The sequence below is a fragment of the Lepisosteus oculatus genome, chromosome 14 (genome assembly GCF_040954835.1).
Source record: "Lepisosteus oculatus isolate fLepOcu1 chromosome 14, fLepOcu1.hap2, whole genome shotgun sequence".
Classification (NCBI taxonomy): Eukaryota; Metazoa; Chordata; class Actinopteri; order Semionotiformes; family Lepisosteidae; genus Lepisosteus; species Lepisosteus oculatus.
The window spans coordinates 14659966-14681787 of record NC_090709.1 but is presented as its reverse complement, the minus strand read 5'-3'; the positions used below and the strand labels follow the sequence as shown (position 1 = coordinate 14681787).

At 40.2% G+C, this 21822-nt stretch overlaps 4 non-coding genes across 4 annotated transcripts; 1 reads left to right on the top strand and 3 right to left on the bottom strand.

The window, feature by feature from the left end:
* Nucleotides 1–329: 329 nt before the first annotated feature.
* On the bottom strand, nucleotides 330–423 carry trnai-uau (transfer RNA isoleucine (anticodon UAU)). Its single transcript has 2 exons — nucleotides 386–423; nucleotides 330–365 (listed from the first exon to the last, which is right to left on the bottom strand). It is a non-coding gene; the product is annotated as a tRNA-Ile (tRNA).
* Nucleotides 424–4379: 3956 nt separating this feature from the next.
* Nucleotides 4380–4451, bottom strand: trnat-cgu (transfer RNA threonine (anticodon CGU)). Its single transcript has one exon. It is a non-coding gene; the product is annotated as a tRNA-Thr (tRNA).
* A 1001-nt stretch (nucleotides 4452–5452) lies between these two features.
* trnak-uuu (transfer RNA lysine (anticodon UUU)) lies at nucleotides 5453–5525 on the top strand. The gene has a single exon. It is a non-coding gene; the product is annotated as a tRNA-Lys (tRNA).
* A 16224-nt stretch (nucleotides 5526–21749) lies between these two features.
* Nucleotides 21750–21822, bottom strand: trnak-uuu (transfer RNA lysine (anticodon UUU)). Its single transcript has one exon. It is a non-coding gene; the product is annotated as a tRNA-Lys (tRNA).

The window sequence follows — 21822 nt, the reverse complement described above, 5'->3', positions numbered from 1 at the left end:
CACAGAGTCTAATGCGAGAGCTTTTTCAAGTCTTCAGTGCTCCTCTCGTCTCAGTAGACCTCTCTCATATATTTGTGTACAGGTCAGCTGGAGGTACACAGCTGATGGTAATTTAAGTAGGGAGCTGCGTCAGAATGCATGGGCTTCAAAGGAAAAAGTCAAGGTTTATTCCATGCTGAAAAGAGAAGGAAACACAATGTTTCAGCTGTGGAGCCTTATTTGATTGTGACTCGAAGTAAACCTTTACTTCTTCGTTTGATGTTAATTTATCTCCATCAGATACCTAATAATATCTAAACTTGACAGTTGCTTTCAGTAGCTAAAGACACTGCTCCAGGTGAGGCTCGAACTCACAACCTCGGCATAACTTCGCTGTGCACTGCTGTATAAGTACCGCGCGCTGACCGATTGCGCCACTGGAGCTGTGCGAAGTGTGCTCCTCATACAGACTGACGCTGCAGAAACACAGGGTGAAAACGGTTTCGGTTGTGGATCCATTAACATGGGGAACACTGAAATAGCAAGGAGAATACAAGAAAAGAAACTGAAAGAATTGTGCTAACAGCAAAGGAGGACGGAGGGAGGTGGTCGGACAAGTAAATCAGCCTGGTAGATTGTTTGTAGCGACATTTTTGAGTCAATCGGCACACGGATTTCTCTTCATGTGCCTTAAACTGTGCAGTTTGTATTTTCGTTGTAGATAGGTTTCTTCAGACGTCCAGTAAAGTGACAATAATGGAGAACTAGCTGACGCACCCCGTCGTGAAGACCCTCTGTAAGGTGATTACACGTTTCATTTTCAAGTCGCCTCCTTTACACGCAATTGCTTCCCCGACACTGAGAGAACATGAGAAATGGCTTCAATTTTCAATGTGAAGCGCAGTTCAGGCTCGATGGCTTCACATCTCCAATCAATCAAATAAAATTGCAGTGAAGCGATCTAAATAAGACTCTGAAGTACTGGGAAAGATGATTATTTTGAGCGTGCCTCCCAGGGTCTGCTACGAGGCTGAAGTTGGCTTCTTATTCGCCAGCTTCTTATGCGTGTTTTTCGTCCCACCTTAAATGCTGCTGCTGTGTTGTTATGTCGCCTTTCGCCTGTAGATGGGTCTCTTCGATCAGTACTAATCCGGCTGGAAAACTGTAGACATCTTCACTGAAAGGGAATATCCAAATAGCGACTGTCCAAACTATATTTTTGTATGAAATATATTTCAGAAAATCGCAAACCAATTTTAAAAACTCACCACAACACGGACTTACACTGGGAAAAGGTGATTGCACTTTCTGCTTATTTCTACGGCCTCCCCCCCGATTATGAAAATGTCTCACAGTTCTGTCACCGACGTGTGAAAGAATGTAACAGACTATCAAAATCCTGAAGTACAAGACATTTTAAGGCACCAGTTTTTTAAATATGACCCCCTGATCCTGGCATGTCAGAATACATTTCGAAAAAGTATGGCACGAATTGCACGAATTGCAATGGCACAAATTGTTGAGAATATCACTGACCTTGCCGATATTTGCAGGGGATCGAATGTTTTGCACATGTTGAACTACAACAAGTAAAAATTGAGCTCCTTAGTCAATATCCGAGAATGTCCAATAATGGCGAACATCAGTAGCTTCAAGGAAACTTAGACTCGCTTATGGCGTTTTATCTTCGAATGGAGGGTGGGAGAATTCAGTTATACTCTCGTTGCTCATTAGCTAAACTATTTTAAAAATATGACACAAATTTGTTCGAGAAACTTGTAATCGCCTTAAAGAGAGTCTTCTTGAAGATGTGCACCAGCTAGCTCTCCACTGTCAATTGACAGGACTTTAAAACTGTTCTCATACTGTACAACCAACATACAAATTACACATCTTAAGGAACATGGAGAGAAATCCGTGTACTAAATAACATAAAACTGTCGCTGCAAATTATCACCAAGCTGTTTTATGTGTCTGACCACCTCTTTCCTACTTTGCAGCGAGCACAAATCTTTCTGTTTCTTCATCGCTATTTTACTGTCTCTTTCCCCCATGTGGAGATGGATCCACAGCCGAAACTTTAGGTCAGTTCCTGTTACTCTGTCCGATTGAAAGAGCTGTATTAAAGGCACTCCCATCTCTGCAGGAAAGTTATTGCTGCTCTCAACACAATATACTGCAGCCAAATGTGATAGTGATACTGTCACTGCCTGTGGGCCACGTGTTCCTGCTGTCAGCCTATTATGTCATGTTCATCCACACCCAGAAACATTACTGCTGTAGCACAAGAGTTATATAATGTAGGCGCAGTCCATAAAGCATGAATCTCTTAATCTCAGAACTGTGGGTTCAGCCCCCACATTGGGTCCCTCTGTGTCAATTTCATCCCCCCAATCCTCCTAGCATGACCTGATGGCGTAACAGTGATACCCAGTACCCAGCGTAATTCAGCTTTCTTTCCACTTGATTCAGATTTTGATCTGAAATCATCGGCCGAACAAGAGTTTGTCTAAATCGAGGGAGATCTGCTCACAAGCAAGTATTAAACACTTCAGCATTTTCTGTTCGAATACCACACTTTGTCAAAACACTGCCGCTTCTTAAGCTAATAAGTAACAGTTTTTGAGCACGCATTGTATTGTTAATGCTTATATTAAAAAAGCATAAATTCACATAATGGAATTTGGACTGAACAAAGTAGTCCAGCCCCTTTACAACATTACATACCCACTGATTAAAGCTTAAAACTACAGCAGCAGGAGTAATAATAATGGCAACAACATGTTTGGAGTTCGGCATTTCATTTATCCTGCGGAAACATCGTATCGGAATGAACTGCCCGAGATAAAAGAGTAATTGCGGCTTCAGATCGTTTTTACAGAGCATTGCGTTGTTCTGTTCATGCTGACTACACGCTTTAAATTTGTCATTTACTGCAAGCGTTGCTTTTCCGGGTTTTTCTGAAATTCCTCGCATTTGAGCCAGCACTAAAACATTTCATTCCCGTCGCTGAATACATCGTGGAAACGGTATTTGCAACGGAATGCTGTCACACATGAAACCTTTTCGTTATTCGGTTCTGAAGTTTGAAAATGAAAATAAAACGGGGGTCACTTCATAGGTTTGAAAGAAGTCCAAGCAGCATAAAAACCCGCGAATTCTTACAAAGGCTGCACCTTTCTGCTGCTGCTTTTATAAATCATCCTTAAACATTTGAATGCATACCTTACTGCTGCTAATCACATTCACCTGTTTACGAAGCTTTTTTCTGTCCGCTAAGCAGTTTCTCCGTTTCCCTCGTACTGTGATTGTCAGCGAGCACAACAAGACTGAAACAGTGTAAAGGCAGGTAAAAAAGACAGGGTAAAACGCCTGATTGTCGGGAGTGGGATTTGAACCCGTGCCTCTATTTGGAGAGCGAAACACAAAGCTTAAAAGACACGAATCTGTGAATTTGCTGTTTTAAACCACTCAACTATCCTGAAGAAATGGGTAGTGATTGCACCAGTCGCATCCGATTTTCCGTAATTTTAGGACGATTGATACGACTGGACGAACACAATTTGTGACGTTTAGCATGACATGGAAAACGGTACCGGAGCATTCGGGTCCGGACTACAAGACTCAGAAACAGTTTTTATCCCCCGCACTATCAAACTGTTAAACTCCCAGCCTCTCTCACTCTCACCTCACCTATCACCTATGATCTGAACCTCACAGTGCCTTCTTTCTTACCAAAAACCCAAACACACATTGAAAATCTATCTCTACCATACATGTCAAAAGCTCACTCCCCATCATTTCTATCCCTTTATTTCATTCTTTTGATGCATGTTTTTGCACATAACCTGTTACCTTTTTGTTGTTTTGCACACTGCCTGTTGATGTTTTTTGCACATCGGCTGTTGTCTCTGTCTCTGTGTTTTTTTCTTTGTACTACTTATGTCCGAGAGCTAGCTAAATAGCATTTCGTTATACCATATACCTGTATATGAGTATAATGACAATAAACTTGAATTTGAACTTGAACTTGACATAGTCTTGCAGGCAGTATATTATTTTATCGTTTACTCGTTTAAAAAAACACGGTCTTGTCGTTCCAAAGTCAGATTTTTAGTGCTTTCGAACGTTACTTCCAACCTGGACTGACAGCTCACCCGATCTGTTTGTGATCAGACCATGGAGTGGGGGGCTGTACCAAGCGCATGTTCCTTCCCAATGCTGTGGCGATCATTCAGAAGATGGGTGTGAAGAGAGACAAGCTTTGTCGACTGAAAAACAAAGCAGGATATGCACGAATACTAATTACTGGAGACAGTTATGTCCTCTTACTATTGAGACCCCTACATTGCGAGTTTTTTAAGACTTTGAAACTAAAGGAAAGCGGTGACAAATGAAACAGGCACGGGTGGGGCTTAAACCCACGCTCTTCGGTTTACGAGACCGACGCCTTACCACTTGGTCACCGCGCCTTCGAGTAAATGTGGGAATAATGTTGTTCAAATTATTTTTTTCTGAATCTGGTTTACATCGCCTGGAGGCAGCAACAACAATAAAAGAGATACTTGTCCTTAAACTCGGACGTGATGTTCTGCAGACGTGTGCATAATGTCCTGTTTTCTTACAGTGTAGACATTTTGCTGTTCACGCTCCGCATTCATCTGCTTTGTGCATTGTTAGTCCGCACCTGTAACATGTAATGTCAGCCGTCCCCTGTTCTTCTATTTCTGCGTCCTGCTGCTCGGCTTTTGTTTGTAAAGTTTGAGCGAGCACCCCGTTCAGTGTCACTTTGTCACTGTGGTCAGAAAGCATTCTTGATTCTGCTTGAGCTGCTTCATGAATTCTAGCGACTGTAAGAGCTCTTTTTAAAGTCAGCCCTTCCTCCTGCAGCAATTTATAGTCTCTGACGTGCACATTTTTCCACAAGTTGATCTCTTAACATGTCAGTTTCCAATACTCCAAAGTCACACGATTTATACTGTTAAATTAAACTGTTATTCAAATACTCTAACGTAAATAAACGTTAGTGTCTTCCGGTGTGTGAGTCAATTTCTCCCAAAAAAATATTTGTTAGTCTGTCGGGAGGCTGTGCAAGGTGTTAAGAAATAGAATTTCTAAAAGACAGGCTCCCTAAGCTTAACATCAAGGCTGTTCTCTACAGAAATGCTCTTTAAATTTGTTTTATTTTTAATGTATTTGATTAAAAGATTTTATTAAATGTGAAAAAAATCTGAATGTAAAAAAAGGTCAAAATGCTATTGAAAAAAATCAGTAATGTGAGGAAAGATGGATTGTGGGAGGCCCTTGACCCTCCATGTCATGCTGTATTTCTCTCTCATTCTAGTGGGAGTGGTGCCGTCGCTTCTGGATAAAGTCTGTCAGTGGTCATTCCAGACGGGTCAGGTATGACTGCTCTTCGGCACAAGAGACACGTGACTTGCGAGGATCCCGACAGAGTCATCTTGCTTTTAGAGCCCGGATAGCTCAATCGGTAGAGCATCAGACTTTTAAGCTGAGGGCCCAGGGTTCAAGTTCCTGTTCGGGTGGATGTGGTGTTCATAAGTCTATCGTGAATGTCATTCTAAATAGTCTTTTATCTTTCACTCTTCTAGCTTTACTGTGGTTATTTTAAATGTCCATTACTTGTATTTACAGTAGTGTATTTAGTGTTTCATTTCACAAACCGAAAATGTTCAAGTAGATCTTGTCATTCTACTCCACTTAATTATCTAAATTAAATCACAGTAGAGTACAGAACACGCAGTAAGGAGCTCACACAGTGAGTACTCTTGAATACGACAAGAGGAAAGGCACACTGCACATCTGCAGAACATCACGTCCGAGTTTACAGTGACAGCAGAGGTTGGAAGCGAAGTAATTTTTTTATTACTCGCTCGCTGAACAATCTCTCAAGAAACCTCGGTTGAGATTTAACGGGTGTCTAATAATCACGTTCAAAAAGGTGACGATAAGTTTTTTTTTAACTAGGTAGCCTTAATGGCATCACGGTGTGAGTAGATCTTAAAGCAGCTGCAGACAGAGTACCCGTAATGGCAACACATTTCTGCTTTGAGTTCGGCTTTTCTTATTTCTTCTGCAGAACCAGTGGTATCGGAATATACTGATCCGCACAAGAAGCGCTTTCGGGTTCTGATCACTTTTATTGAGCGCTGCTCTAAACTTTACATTTGCTCGGGGTAGTTTTCCCCATGAAAAAAAGACATATCCCTAATTACACGATTTCACTTTTTTTCTTATCAACGAGTAGAAAGAAATAAAATATATACTTCATTATAAGTACCACAGGCAAGATGGCGTTGCATTCAGGTCGCAGTTACCCCTGGAGACGTTTGTTAAAATCTCACTTCTAATAAAGAGGTCTTTCTCGTTAGAGTAGAAACGATAGAAGCCTTAAGCGGGAAAAGATCACAACATCTCGCATTTCACGTGTTTAATGTTAACTGTCTCAGTGGTTGCCTCGGTGATTGATGGCTCTTCTCCCTCGCAGGTTGACGGCAAACGTCTTCAGAGAGGGAGTTCCCATGCACGGCTTTTCTTTATCAAGAGCTGAGACAACAGAGACAGACTTCCAACTGACATGAATTACTTCTTGAGCGTTTATGACCGTCTTTAAAAGCTGAGAGCAGGTGAAAAAGTCTTTGGAAATGAGGAAATGACTGCCGACAGTAAACAGAGCTGACGCTCAGCTGCAGACAAGCGCTCCTCGTTAGTATAGTGCTGAGTACCCCTGCTTGTTGCGCGGGAGACTGGGGTACGTTTCTGTGACAGGTCGCTGGTTTAATTTTTTAAAAACCTGAGTTCACTTAAAAAGTGTGTACTGTGTCCTACGTTTCGGACTTGTTACTGCGGTAGAATATGGAGATCATCTCCAGCTTTGAGCTCAACTGCAACAAGAAGTCATGCTAAATGTAGTCCAGTGAGTAGACATCGCGAGACAACAGAACGAGAGCGTAGAAGGAACTAGGAGTATACGGCACTCTGCACAGTGTACGAAGTAAATTATTTTGCAGTAATTAATTTACACGTGTATAATAAATATAGTAAATATAATAAATTAATTACTGCGAAAATAATTTACTTCGTACACTGTGCAGAGTGCCGTATACTCCTAGTTGCGGCACACACGATACTTACAGTAAAAAGCCACAGGCACTGTGTTAGATGTGTTTTCGACGTTATATATGCGTTTATTAATGTCGTCGATTTTACGGTTGCAATTCGACGTTGATTATACGTCGAGGCGACTTATATATACGTATAGCCGTATTTTCGCCGTGAATATACGTATATTCGACGAATCAATGCCCACTGCTTGGCATACAAGGGTTTTGCTGAGGGGGTCTCGCTACCTGCCTGAAAAGAACAGTAAAATGTTTGAGTGCCTATAGAGTTTCTATTTTTATTTTCTTGAGAAAAGTTGCTACCATTTCCTGGACACCCCGTCCCCATCAGTGCGCGGTGCCCGGGGAACAATCTGTAGGGGGGCGTCTGAAATTCTGAGGGGGGGTGATATTTCGGTTGAAACGGAGCTGTACGGTGCAGCTACCCAAATGAAATCTCGCAGCTATGCCATTGATTAGTGCTTCATGATAGAAGATAACGACTAGCAATCTGGTATTTGCGATGAAGTTCAGTTTCACATTTTTCGTCACTCTCACGGTTTGTATTGCCTGGAGCGAAAAGTACCATAAGCGTTCATTTTTGCAGCTACATGGACGTTCTGAATCGTTAAGAAAAAAATGTTGTAAAACCAACAGAAATCACAGACTGCTATAACTAGTCCTAGTTATATAACGATTTTAAGTATAATGATAAACTACTGCAAGGAATCGGTCCACCTGAGCAAACAGGATCGTAATGTTGACACTCAATAACGACAGTGATATGTGCAGTTCCTGGACGGATAGCCCTCCTGCCCATCAAACAGACTGAGTGACTGTTCGTGTCATTTAGTGTTGTCTGACCATTGACAAAGTACAACTATTTTTTAGGGCGCAAATTAAGTTAGGTAAATCTTTTTGCCCAAACTGAAGGGGCGACATTCCTCCCTCCCCCCGTGATGCCAGGCCTGTCCCCATCCTATTCCATAATGTCATTATATATAATACCATACAACAGTGACCGATCCTTACTAACTGCATGCGTTAAAATTGCACATCAGCTCATAGCAGGGGGCACATAGCCGCGATGTATTATCAATGTTAAATTTCAACCATAATATCGACGACATTAATAAACGCATACGTTGAGAAAATATCGAACCCAGCATATTTTCCGGTTATATACCACAATGCATTGCTAGTATTCGTTGGTCACCATTTTGGACACGTTTTTCAAATGTAGAAGTATATCTGCAAATATCTCAGCAATCCTCTTTTGACGAGTAAGTATGAACAATAATAATACTATCTGAATACATACAGATCTTTCTTAATATTATTTTGATTAAAATAGTACGTGAATAAGCAAAAAAATGGCACATAAAATAGTGTGAATGGGGAAGATGACACAAAATCGTTTTGCCGTTTCTCTTATTCTTATTCTATGTTGTACTTTCAAACTCTGGGTACTCTTTAATTAGGACAGACTTTATTGCTCAACTGCCATGATGCAAGCCAAATTTTATACATTTATTTCAGCTTTGAGCTTAGTAAACCGTTCATTTTTTAGATTATACTAAAGAAGATATTAATCATCATTTATTTGGGAAGTAATATTATATAATTTTCTCCTAGCTGCGGTACTGAAGTCCCACCCTACATCGACAGAAAAAGAAATAAAGGAGCACGCAATGTGTTACTTGAAGAATGCATATGCAAGGCAGGGGGCCAGGAGATCTGGACTCTGAAAATAATAGGTTTTTGGTTCTAACTGTTAGGACAATTAGACAGGGTTTGCAAATAGTGGACAAAAATCGTCTTAACTTCCATTGTAATATTTTTTTTCTTGGAAATATAGAAGTTGTACATTTTAAAATGTATATTTAAATCAAAATGTGGTGTTGAGTTAGTGTGTTAATGTAATTAGTTTTGTGTTTGTCATTACTATACTGTATATTGCCATGTTACCAGAATTTGTAGCTGAAGTTTAAGACTAGTTGTGTTTTTTATGATTATTGCCCATATGTTGATTGTTGATTGATTGTATACAATGTATAATTTGAAATACGTATGTTTCAGGTGTGAATGTGTATTTTCAGAATAAATTTCTAAACCTAATCATTGGCTTGGTTTACTTGTTTCTACACCTATAAAATCTATCTTTGATGTATAATAGACCTCTAATGTTATCCGTATAATAGACCTCTAACCATATACGTATAATAGACGTCTAAAGTTATCCGTATAATAGACCTCTAACCATATACGTATTGTAACGCAACGGGGGCTCAGGCGGGCGCCCTTGCCGCATCTGGTCGGCCCCATCCCGACTGGAGGCTCGAACCCGGGACTTCCGCGTCTCTCTGCAGCGACCTAGCCCCGTGAGCTAAAGAGAGATTTCTCTACAGCCCAGTAGCTCTGGTCCTGCTATCACAGGGAAGGGTGACGTCACCCGCTCTGGTACGCCGGCTCTTACACACAGTGCTTGTCGGCCGTAAGCGTTAATAATAGACGTCTAAAGTTATACGTATAATAGACCTCTAAAGTTATACGTATAATAGACCTCTAACCATATACGTATAATAGTCCTCTAAAGTTATCCGGAACTCCAACCATATATGTATAATAGTGCTCTAAATTTATCCGTATAATAGAACTCCAACCATTTATGTATAATGAACGTCTAAACATAGACGTATAATTGACGTATAACTTTAGACGTATATTAGAATTTCATTCTAGACGAATTGTAGACCACATTTAGACGTCTAAGGTATGCGTTTAATAGACGTATATTATACGCATGGAATAAACCTATTACTTGTTCCTATTATACGTCTTTTGCCCACTGGGAAGAGAGAATAAGTGTGAGCGCGGTGACTAGGTTTTTATACTGGCAGGATCTGCTACCACACACCTGGTCACATTACCGCTCAATCAACACAATCAATTATACACAGAGACCCGGATTGTTCTCAGCGTCTAATTAGAACCTGCTTCCAGTCTGAGGCGGGACTCCGTGAAGCCGCCTGAACACTTTCCCGTGTGTATCTGAGCTCAGCAGAGGAGTTCCACGCAATTTAGACAGAATTAAATCACCCACACGTGTAGATTTGGCTCAGATGAATTTATTGTTCTATTAGTTTCTAATTTCCGAGGACAGTGTGTTAAACTCGCTGTCAGACAGAGTACGGAACATGCGACACGTCCGTCCACACTTTCTTTTATTGAGGGGGCTGTTCTATCAACATGTACCGCAATGAAAATAATTTTACTATTTTTCACGTGTAATTTCATGTCACATTAAAATGTGTAATACAAGCATTTCTTTGCTTCCCAGTAAAGAAATACTGATCAGCTTTTGACATGATCTGATAATAATTGTCTGATTTTTCGGAGATTAGTTTTGCTTCGCAGCACTGAGAACCTATGGAAGCCCGTTTCCGCCAGGGAGTAAAAAAAAACGCGCTATGGTATCTCAGAATTGCGACTTAAAAACTCAGAATTCTGACTTTATATCGCACATTTGCAATTCTTGTTACTCTTTCCGCTCGAAAGAGCTGTATTAATACCGGCGCACCTGTCTCCACAGGAAAGTTATTGCTGTTCCCAAACCAATGTACTGCAGCTTGTGGCCACGTGTTCCTGCTGTCAGCCTGTGATACCATGTTCGTCCACCGCTAGAAATATTACTGCTCCAGTACAAGAGTAGAAGAGGAAACAAATGCAAACACCGTTTAGAAAAAACACACACGTCTCAGGCCTTAACCATGACAAGGATGGGATTTGAACCTAGACGAGCAGAGCACAATGGATTAGCAATCCAAAAAGTGACTCCTGTTTAATTTTCTTTTCGCTTGCTCGATTTGTAGTACGCTCCTCAATCCTTACAACCGATAAACAAAATGACTTAATGTGCCACAGCATTCTGCTGCAGGTATGGGTTGCACCGTGTATTAGGCGAACCCGAATAAAAATATTTCAAATATGTGAAGAATATGTATTGTGACACTCTAACCACGCTGTTGCTATTACTGCTACTTCTGCTGCCGTTGCTTTAAAATCTACTCAGCGGGCAAGTAAAGTTGTACAAGGAATAGACTACTTTGAGCCATCAAAATTCCATTATGTGAATTGAAGCTTTTTTTTTATTAATAACAGCATTAGTAATACAATGCGTGCTCAGAAACGTTACTTATTAGCTTAGCTTAGCTTATGAAGCAACAGTGTTTCGAAAATTTGCGGTCTTCAAAAAGTAAACGCTGAAGTTTTTATACTTCCTTGTGAGCAGATCACCTTTGATTTAGAAAAGGAAAACTTACTCCCATGTTGCTTTCATTGCAATATCTGAATCGAGACCCAAGCGCTAAGAAAGCTGAATAACGCAAAAGTCATAAACCCGATTTTAATTTAGATACACATTTTCTAATGCAGCCTTCATTACAAGACAGTCTATTCCTCGAAAGCGTGTAATGTGAAAAAGAGAAAAACGAAAATATATGGATGACAATATTTAAAAGATTAAGATTTTACTTTTGAGAAAACCACTGGTTTTAGAACTTTACTGGGTTTCCTGCATTATTTTCAGTGTTATAAACTGGGTGTGGAGGTAGCGATCACTTTGTAGAGCAGTTCATATGCCGGAGCTGTTCAGACTACTCTTGTTATTTCTCAAATGCTTCCATCATTTTTTTCACGCTAGGACGCGAGTGTGTACAGTGCCTTGCGAAAGTATTCGGCCCCCTTGAACTTTTCAACCTTTTGCCACATTTCAGGCTTCAAACATAAAGATATAATTTTTTTTATTTTATGTGAAGAATCACCAACAAGTGGGACACAATTGTGAAGTGGAACGAAATCTATTGGATTTTTGAAACTTTTTTAACTAATAAAAAAATGAAAAGTGGGGCGTGCAAAATTATTCGGCCCCTTTACTTTCAGTGCAGCAAACTCACTCCAGAAGTTCAGCGAGGATCTCTGAATGATCCAATGTTGTCCTAAATGACTGATGGTGATAAATAGAATCCACCTGTGTGTAATCAAGTCTCTGTATAAATGCACCTGCTCTGTGATAGTCTCAAGGTTCTGTTGAAAGCGCAGAGAGCATCATGAAGACCAAGGAACACACCAGGCAGGTCCGTAATACTGTTGTGGAGAAGTTTAAAGCCGGATTTGGATACAAAAAGATTTCCCAAGCTTCAAACATCCCAAGGAGCACTGTGCAAGCGATCATCTTGAAATGGAAGGAGTATCAGACCACTGCAAATCTACCAAGACCTGGCCGTCCCTCTAAACTTTCAGCTCAGACAAGGAGAGGACTGATCAGAGATGCAGCCAAGAGGCCCATGATCACTCTGGATGAACTGCAGAGAACTACAGCTGAGGTGGGAGAGTCTGTCCATAGGACAACAATCAGTCTTACACTGCACAAATCTGGCCTTTATGGAAGAGTGGCAAGAAGAAAGCCATTTCTCAAAGATATCCATAAAAAGTCTCGTCTAAAGTTTGCCACAAGCCACCTGGGAGACACCCCAAACATGTGGAAGAAGGTGCTCTGGTCAGATGAAACCAAAATCGAACTTTTTGGCCACAATGCAAAACGATATGTTTGGCGTAAAAGCAACACAGCTCATCACCCTCAACACACCATCCCCACTGTCAAACATGGTGGTGGCAGCATCATGGTTTGGGCCTGCTTTTCTTCAGCAGGGACAGGGAAGATGGTTAAAATTGAGGGGAAGATGGATGCAGCCAAATACAGGACCATTCTGGATGAAAACCTGTTGGAGTCTGCAAAAGACCTGAAACTGGGACGGAGATTTATCTTCCAACAAGACAATGATCCCAAACATACAGCAAAATCTACAAAGGAATGGTTCACAAATAAACGTATCCAGGTGTTTGAATGGCCAAGTCAAAGTCCAGACCTGAATCCAATCGAGAATCTGTGGAAAGAGCTGAAAACTGCTGTTCACAAACGCTCTCCATCCAACCTCACTGAGCTCGAGCTGTTTTGCAAGGAAGAATGGGCAAGAATTTCAGTCTCTCGATGTGCAAAACTGATAGAGACATTCCCCAAGCGACTTGCAGCTGTAATCGCAGCAAAAGGTGGCTCTACAAAGTATTAACGCAAGGGGGCCGAATAATTTTGCACGCCCCACTTTTCATTTTTTTATTAGTTAAAAAAGTTTCAAAAATCCAATAGATTTCGTTCCACTTCACAATTGTGTCCCACTTGTTGGTGATTCTTCACATAAAATAAAAAAATTATATCTTTATGTTTGAAGCCTGAAATGTGGCAAAAGGTTGAAAAGTTCAAGGGGGCCGAATACTTTCGCAAGGCACTGTACATGCGCTTGGTTTTCGTTTCACTGATTCTCATTGAAGATTTGGGAATTAACGATGAAAGAATCAGTTGCCTCGGAAAGCAGAAGCTTTGGTTCTCAACGATCTTGAAGACACGCCCATGTAGAGCAGCGTGTGATGATTCGTACTATAAAAGACCAAGTGCTCAAAGTGACTGCGTTTACCGTTGAAACTTTTCATCTCGGGCGCACTTTTAGAAAGCAAAGATGGAGCACTTGTGTTGAACCACAGTATGACAGCCAACAGCAGAGTGACGCAGTGGAAGTGTGCTGGGCCCATAACCCAGAGGTCGATGGATCAAAACCATTCTCTGCTATGTACATTTTATGCATGATTGATAAGCACACCATCAGGTTCACCATCATCTTTAATGAAGCGCATCCCTGAGTGCGTTTGACCCACCAGCCCTTTGTTTAACAGCTGCACAAGGACACGTTACTGTTGCTTGTCCTTTCTGGTGGTGCTGTGGGTTAGGTTCCTAAAACCCATGTCACATGTTGCATGTTCAAATCCAGCTGGAGCCACAACTCAAGTGTTTGTAGTTAAATAAAATACTGTCATTTTCCTGCCAGCTGGCAGTATTTCTTCTGCACTGACCAAGAGTAACAAAGAACTTCATTTCATCTTTCGCAGGCTGTAATCTACAGAAAAGGAAGTGAATACTTGTATTAAGCTAAATCAAACCGACGAAGATGCACTGCTGTTGTTTTTCTCCACTTTTCTTTAAAAGGAGAAAAAATCACCGGCATTTTTTTGCAGCATTTCTTCTGTCCTGATAAGCAAGGTTCAGAAGTTGTATGAATTTCTTGAAGTTCAGAAACAACTTGTTCCAGAAAAGAAATGAACACTTGCTTCAAAGTAAATCAAGACGTATGTCTCTCTCGCTGTGTGTGCTCTTATCTGTCCATCTCTCTCTCCTCTTCTCTCACTCTGGCAGTCTGTGCAGAGTATCTGAAGGGGATGTAACACCACTTGCCAAAGAAGAAAAATTCTCAGAAGCAGAATAAAAAATCATTATTCTCTTCTCAGTCAGATTCACAGCTCAGACTCACACTCAGACAGAAGCTCAACTCCGTACTGCTCTCTATCCTCACAATCCAGAACCAGAAGATATTCAGACAATCAGTGCTGCTACATGAACAATATCAAACAGAACAGCCTGGACTCATGTCACATTTCCCCCTTTTCTCCTTTCTCCCAGCCCTCTTAGAGACATAAGAGCTCCTGATTCTCCTCTCTGTGAACTGGGCTCAGGGGTCACTGATCTGGCAGCTGTGGGCTCTGTTCCAGGTCGAAAGCAAGAAGGTTCTATTAACCCTTTCCAGGACTTCCAACCCTTCAGTATTACTTTCTTTACTGTATATCAGCCTCCAAACATGTTTTTTAAGTGTTTTATAACACAAGTGAGTGTGGAATTATCTTTGTATTTATGTAATAAACACCAGTATTGACACTCTGATCAGTATATTGATTATTAGCAGCCAAAGGCCAATGGTCGTGACTACAATAGTGACCAGTTGACCAGTCTGTAGCTCTGAGCAGTGGGACTCAGATCACACAGAAGAAGATCTGTCTGTGTGTGATTCCATACGAGCCCTGGGATTCAGCTTCACTCACAAGTGTCTTAGAAATGTACAATTAGATGAAGTCTTGTAACAGTTATACAGTTAATTGAAATCATCAGACTACCTATAGATGTGAGAGCTTGGTGGAAATAAAACCAGTATACACCTCCAGGACCACGAGTCTGATCCTCCTGGCTCTTATACTCTGAAGATTCGTGTAAAACCCTTAAAAGCGCTTATTTTAGGGACTCGTACTCATTCTCTACTGCTCCACATGGGAACGCTTTGTAACGCATTAATCTGTGAAGTAAACTATTTTTTTTCTGTTTAATGATTTTCATTCCTCGGTTTGTCGCTCTCCTTCTCCAACTGTTATAAATCGCCTCTCTTCACAGCCCGGTTTAGTTTTTTTGGAGATGTTATTTTTGTATGAAAACCAGGAGTCTCCTCCAGCAGAGATGCACTATTTTTAAAAAATTATTAAACGTATAGAATTTACAAATATAACTACAACCAGAAGATCAGAAACATGTACAAGAGAAAAAAACACAACAGAAAAAAAAAATGTAACCACCAGAGGTAATGAAGTAAATTATGTGATCAAATTGTATTTTTACATATATCATGTTTTCCTTGCTTTATTATTTCTCAGTTATTTATAGAATTTAAATAGTGTTTCAACATGCATGCGTTTCCTTATGCTCTGTCAGAATAAGCGGTGTGACGTCACAGACACCAGCCAGAGCGCTGGGATCAGAGAGAGAGACCGCGGGAGGCACGGAGCGCACGGAGAAAAGTTATTGATCACTTATCTATCGACAACCAATTATTTCAACTGAAGAACCATAGAAAAATCGATTAACTTCACCGATTGGTGAGTACTGATTCTTTTCTTGACCCTGTTTAAGTATCTAGAAAACAGTTAATAAAGACTGTATCGACCAATTAACATAGTGCGTTTAGGGTTAATAATGTTCGATCCGAAATTAAACAATGATTATTCATATTATTATTTAGGTAACTGTATCCTAGAGCTAGAAAATGATATTTCAAGTTCATAAATGTATGTAAGTAACAGTTTAAATGCATTTTTCCAGTGTTTATAAATCATAAGAATGGTAACCACGGCGACAGGCGCCCCATCACTCCTCGCGTCTGTCTCGCATTTGTCACAGAGAGCGGTGTGACGTCACAGGTAGCAACTAATACTAATATCAGTGTCTTCATGTTAATATTAGTAAGATTACAACTGGTAGTTTTAATGCTAGTGTTCATGTGAGTATTAATGATGATAGTGCTACTGATTGTTTTAGTTTTAATGTTCATATTCATGTTAATATTAATTATAATTATAGTGTTACTGTTAGAGTATTAACACTAGTAGTAATGTTAGTTTTAGTAACAGCATTGCTGTTATTATTAGTAGTTTGTGTCAGTGTTAGTGATAGTGTTACTGTGGTAGTATTAGTAGTATTTATATTTGTGTTAGTTATTGTGTATCTGTAGATAAGTGTGTTTGTAGTATCTGTGCGTGTGTGGGTGCGTGTCTGGAAGTGTGTGGTGTCTGTGTGTGTGGGCTGTGTGTCTGTGAGTGTGTAGGTATGTGTCTGTGAGCTTGTTGTGTCTGTTAGTGTGTGAGCGTGTGGGGTCTCTGAGTGTTTGGTGTCTATAAGTGTGTGTCTAGGAGTATGCGTAGTGTCTATTTGTTTCTGTGAATGCATGCCTGAGAATGTGTGTGTATGGTTTGTGTCCGTGAGTGTGTGGTGTCTGTCAGTGTGTAGTTTTATATTTGTAAGTGTATGTGTGGGCATGTCTGTCAGTGTGTGTAGTGTCTATGTGAGTATTAATGATGATAGCATTACTGATAGTTTTAGTTTTAATGCTAGTATTTATGTAATATTAGTGATACGTATAGTGTTAGTGTCAGAGTATTAACACTCATCATCATGTTAGTTTTCATGAGAGTATTACTGTTATTATAAGTATTATTAGTCTAGTAGTAGTTTTTGTCAGTGTTAGTAACAATGATAGTGTAAGTTTTGGTGATTGTGTTACTGTTGTAATATTAGCAGTATCTGCATTAGTGTTAGTTATAGTGTGTCTGTACCTAAGAGTGTATGTAGGTGTCTATGTGCGTATATAGTGTCTATTTGTGTATCTGTGAGTCTGTGACTGTATATATGTGAGTGTGTGAGTGTCTTATTGTGTGTATAAAGGTGTGATGTGTCTGTGAGTGTAAATGTGTGTGAGAGTGTAGGTGTACAGTATATCTATCAGTGTGTGTGAATGTGTGTGTAGGTGGGCTTGGGTTCCACTGATGTGTCTGACAGAAGTGACCCATCAACAGGTGTTAAGTTCCACTTGCAAATAAAAAGACTTTCTAGAGTCCAGGCCAACGTCCAGAGAGCTGTGAGTTCTCTGTTTTTATCAGTATTAGTAATAATGACAGAAGTAATTCCCACGCAAATGATTATTAACCAAAACAGACATCAGAAAATATCGCCTTTGCAATGATGTCACTCCTCTTCTTCATGAATTTTCTTTAATGACAGGACATTTCTCTGTCTGAGTGCCTGCTGCGAGTAGTGTGACAAGCCATTTCTCTCCAATATTTTCTAGTTCAGTTATTTATCGCATACAAAATATTATTCTCATTAAGAATATTTTACCTGCAAAGTCACAGTGAAACTACTTCGGCGAATTAACTTTTTATGGGTGGAAAACGTTCCAGGGAAGGCTTGAACACACAACCTCATTATAACTCCACTGTGCACAGCTACATGCATACCACACACTGACCAACTGTGCCGCTGGACCTCTGTAAGGCAGGCTCCTACACCAATTGTAAAACTGGCACAAACGTAGGGCGAAACAGGGTTTTTTGCTGTGGATACATCTCCACATGAGGGAAAGGGACAGTAAAATAGTAAGGAAAATAAAAGAGAAGGAACTGAAATATACAGTATGTGCTCACTGTAATATACTGTAGGAAGAGGTGGTCAACAAGCAAAACAGCTTTGCGGATAATGTGAAGTGACATTGTTTTGTGTCAGTTAGCCCACGAGTTGTGCTTCATGTGCCTTAAGCTGTGCAATTTGTATGGTTGTTGAATGAGATTGGTTTCTTCACAAGGCCGGTCAATTACCAGATGAGAGCTTGCCGATGCACTCCTTCATGAAGACTTTCTTTAAGATGATTACACCTTTCATTGTCAAGTCGCCTCCTTTGCATACAATAGTAGCGCCAACACTAAGAGAAAGGATGGGAAATGGCATTTATCAAGTGATTGCAGTGTTTGTTTGACTGAGGATCCTTGTGTGCTGAACTGACCTCTGGAGAAGTGTAGTGCAGTAAAGGAGAAGATTTGTGTCACTCAAGGCTGTAACGGAACAGAACAATACAATTACAATACTTTTATGAGAGCAAATAATACTGGTGCATCACAGTTCTTATAATGGTGAAAACAGGAGCAACTTCTCTACAGTTTTGACTGAAGTATTTAAACGGCAAGAAATACTATCACTATGCAATTAATTAATGCAATTGGGCTCCTCTAAATGTTCCAGTCTGATGAAACAATGTATAGAATTAGGTGACAATTTCAGAATTCATTCAAATGCACAAGATTAATTTTCAGCAGCAAAAAATGTCGAAAATATTTTACAAGAAAGAAACCTTACATTCACCTAAATCAACATTGACCCTTTACATTAGCAGAGAACACTAGGACAGTTAGTTAGTGTCACTGGACACTGCGTCACAGAGGCTGATCTCTTCAGACTTCAATGAGTCTTCCGACTTGTCATAGCTGTTGAAGAAGCACCTGTTCAATCTCAACTGAGATTTCCTGAGAGATCATTCAGCGAGCGAGTCCTCCCTCTGGACTCCGCACTGAGCTGAAAGCTGCGCGAATTCCTCACTTTATGTCCTGTACTGTTACATCCGTTCTTGTGTACGTGTTATCTTGTGTTATCTACGTGTAGAAATGTGACATGTTCATGCACGTCTAGAAACATTACTGCTCTAGTACAGGAGCAAAAGAATAAAAGAAATCACACCCAATTTGAAAAAATCACGTTTGACAAACCATAGGAGGACGAGAATAGGATTCTTTGGTTGTTTGAGTACATAAATCAAAGACACTACGTTCAGCATATTCACATCAGGCACTCGGACAGAGATAAACCCAGAGAAAATCTTCTCACATTTTAATCTGTAACTGCAGGAATCAACAAATTGTTGATTATCTCAACAATAAGTTTTGACCTTCACTTACAATTTTTAAACAATTTACAAAGCTTACAGTGGACGACATTTGGCTCAGGCACACAACAGTTGCTTGGAATATCATTGTAATATTTAATTTGCTTTCCCGTCACACCACTTTTATTAATAATGAAGTTTATCAATACGCGTTTATTTAAAACATGTCACTTATTATTGATAGAGTTTCATTCTGTCTTAATTAGGAGCTGTATCACAGCTAATGCATGCAAAGCCTTCAGTATGCGATTGTGAGAGTTCAGTTATCCCAGGGAGTGAAGAGAACTGAAATTTAGTAAATCCATATTTTAATAGAGTGTAAATCTTCAAAGTGTTCTGTCACTTCAAAAGCAAATTATAGGAGCAGGGATTGAACCCACATAAACATTTGCCCATTGGGCTTTAAGTCCAACACCTTAACCACTCGGCCATCCTGGTCGACAGTTTCAATTGCTCGATTGCTCAGCCATCCTGGTTTCACCTTTCCAGCTCTGTGTTACACAGTTCATTGAATATATTTGTTAATTGAATATATTAATTTAATATATTTGTTATATTTTTGAATGGAATTGGACTGTACACTGGTGGTTCCCAGGGGAAAACAGGGTTATTGAGCCATTGGGTATTCTGAGAATAAATTGGGTGGGTGAATGTAACCATGCGGTAAAGTAAAACAGTCTTCTTAGATGAAGCGCTACAGATGCAGCCCCTGAAAGTGTATAAGACTTACATTTATAGTACTGCTGACACAAATGGATCATCTACATCAGATCGAAATAGCGATGTGTTCGCTTAGTTGTGCGTAGGATCTCCTCATGAATCTGTCTCATTCATCAGTGGAAATAGAAGCCATTACAATACGATACATGTTCACCTTCAACCCCGCAGCTGTCAGACGTGCTTGTTTTGGGACTATTTGCAATGAGTACCAAATTAGGAGTTAAGAGTCCTTACTGGTATCTTTTAAACTGTGAGGAACATTGGGTTATATACAAACGGGACAGAGACACAGTAATAATCCTATATTAACGTGTCCTGCATTTTAATTTACTGATCAGATAAATTGAAATGTTCTGATTCAGAGCCCCTGCAGTTTGTGCTAATTATAACCACAACAATACCCCTGAGTCCTGAGCACCACACTGAGCACACGTTAAGCTGGGCTCTGACTTTGTTCAGCACGGCTGCTTGTTGCAGTTGAGCTCAGAGCTGGAGATGATCTCCATATTCTACTGCACTAACTAGTCCGAAACTTAGTACACAGTACACACTTTCTAAATGAAGTCAAGTTGTTAAAAAATTTAACCAGCGACCTGTCACAGAAATGTACCCCGGTCTCTCGCGCGACAAGTGAGGTTACTCAGCACTGTACTTACGAGGAGTGCTTGTTCGCAGCTGAGCGTCAGCTCTGTTTACTGTCAGCAGATATTTTCTCATTTCAAAAGACGTTTTCACCTGCTCTCAGCTTTTTAAATATGGTCATAAACGCTCATGAAGCAATTAATGTCAGCTGGAAGTCTGTTTCTGTTGTCTCGGCTCTTGATAAAGAAATGCCGTGCGTGGGAGACTCCCTCTCTGAAGAAATTTACCGTCACCCTGCGAGGGAGAAGAGCCATCAATCACCGAGGCAACCACTGAGACAGTTAACATTAAACACGTGAAATGCGAGATGTTGTGATTTTTTTCCCACTTAAGGCTTCTATCGTTTCTACTCTAACGAGAAAAAGAGTACTCATTAGAAGTACGATTTAAACAAACGTCTCACTGCGACCTGAACGCCTTAGACCACCAGCCATCTTGCCTGTGGTTCTTATAATGAATTATATATTTTCCTTCTTTCTCCTCGTTGATCATGAAATCATGTAATTAGAGAAATGTCTTTTTTAATGAGGAAAACCAGCAAAAGCAAATATAAAGTTTAGAGCAGCGCTCAATAAAAACGATCAGAAACCGAAAGCGCTTATTTTGCGGATCAGTATATTCCGATACCGCTGGTTCTGCAGAAGAAATAAGAAAAGCCGGACTCCTACAACTGTGTTGCCATTAAGGCTACTTAGTTAAAATAAAAATGTATCGTCACCTTTCTGAACGTGATTATTAGACATCTGTTGAGAGATCGTTGAGCAAGCGAGTGATAAAAAATTACTTCGCTTCCAATCTCTGCTGTCACTGTAAACTCGGACGTGATGTTCTGCAGATGTACAGTGTGCCTTTCCTCTTGTTGTATTCAAGAGTACTCACTGTGTGAGCTCCTCACTGCGTTTCCTTTCTTTTCCTGTGATTATCTACGTGGAGTGCGGTGACAAAATAGTCTTGAACATTTTCGGTTTGTGAAAGGAAACACTAAAGAAAATACAAGTGATGAACTTTTAAAATATCGACAGTACAGCTAGAAGAGTGGAAGATAAAATACGATTTATAATTAAATTCACAATACACTTAAGGAAAACACAAACGCCCACACAGGGACTTGAACCCTGGACCCTCAGATTAAAAATCTGATGCTCTACTGACTGAGCTATCCGGGC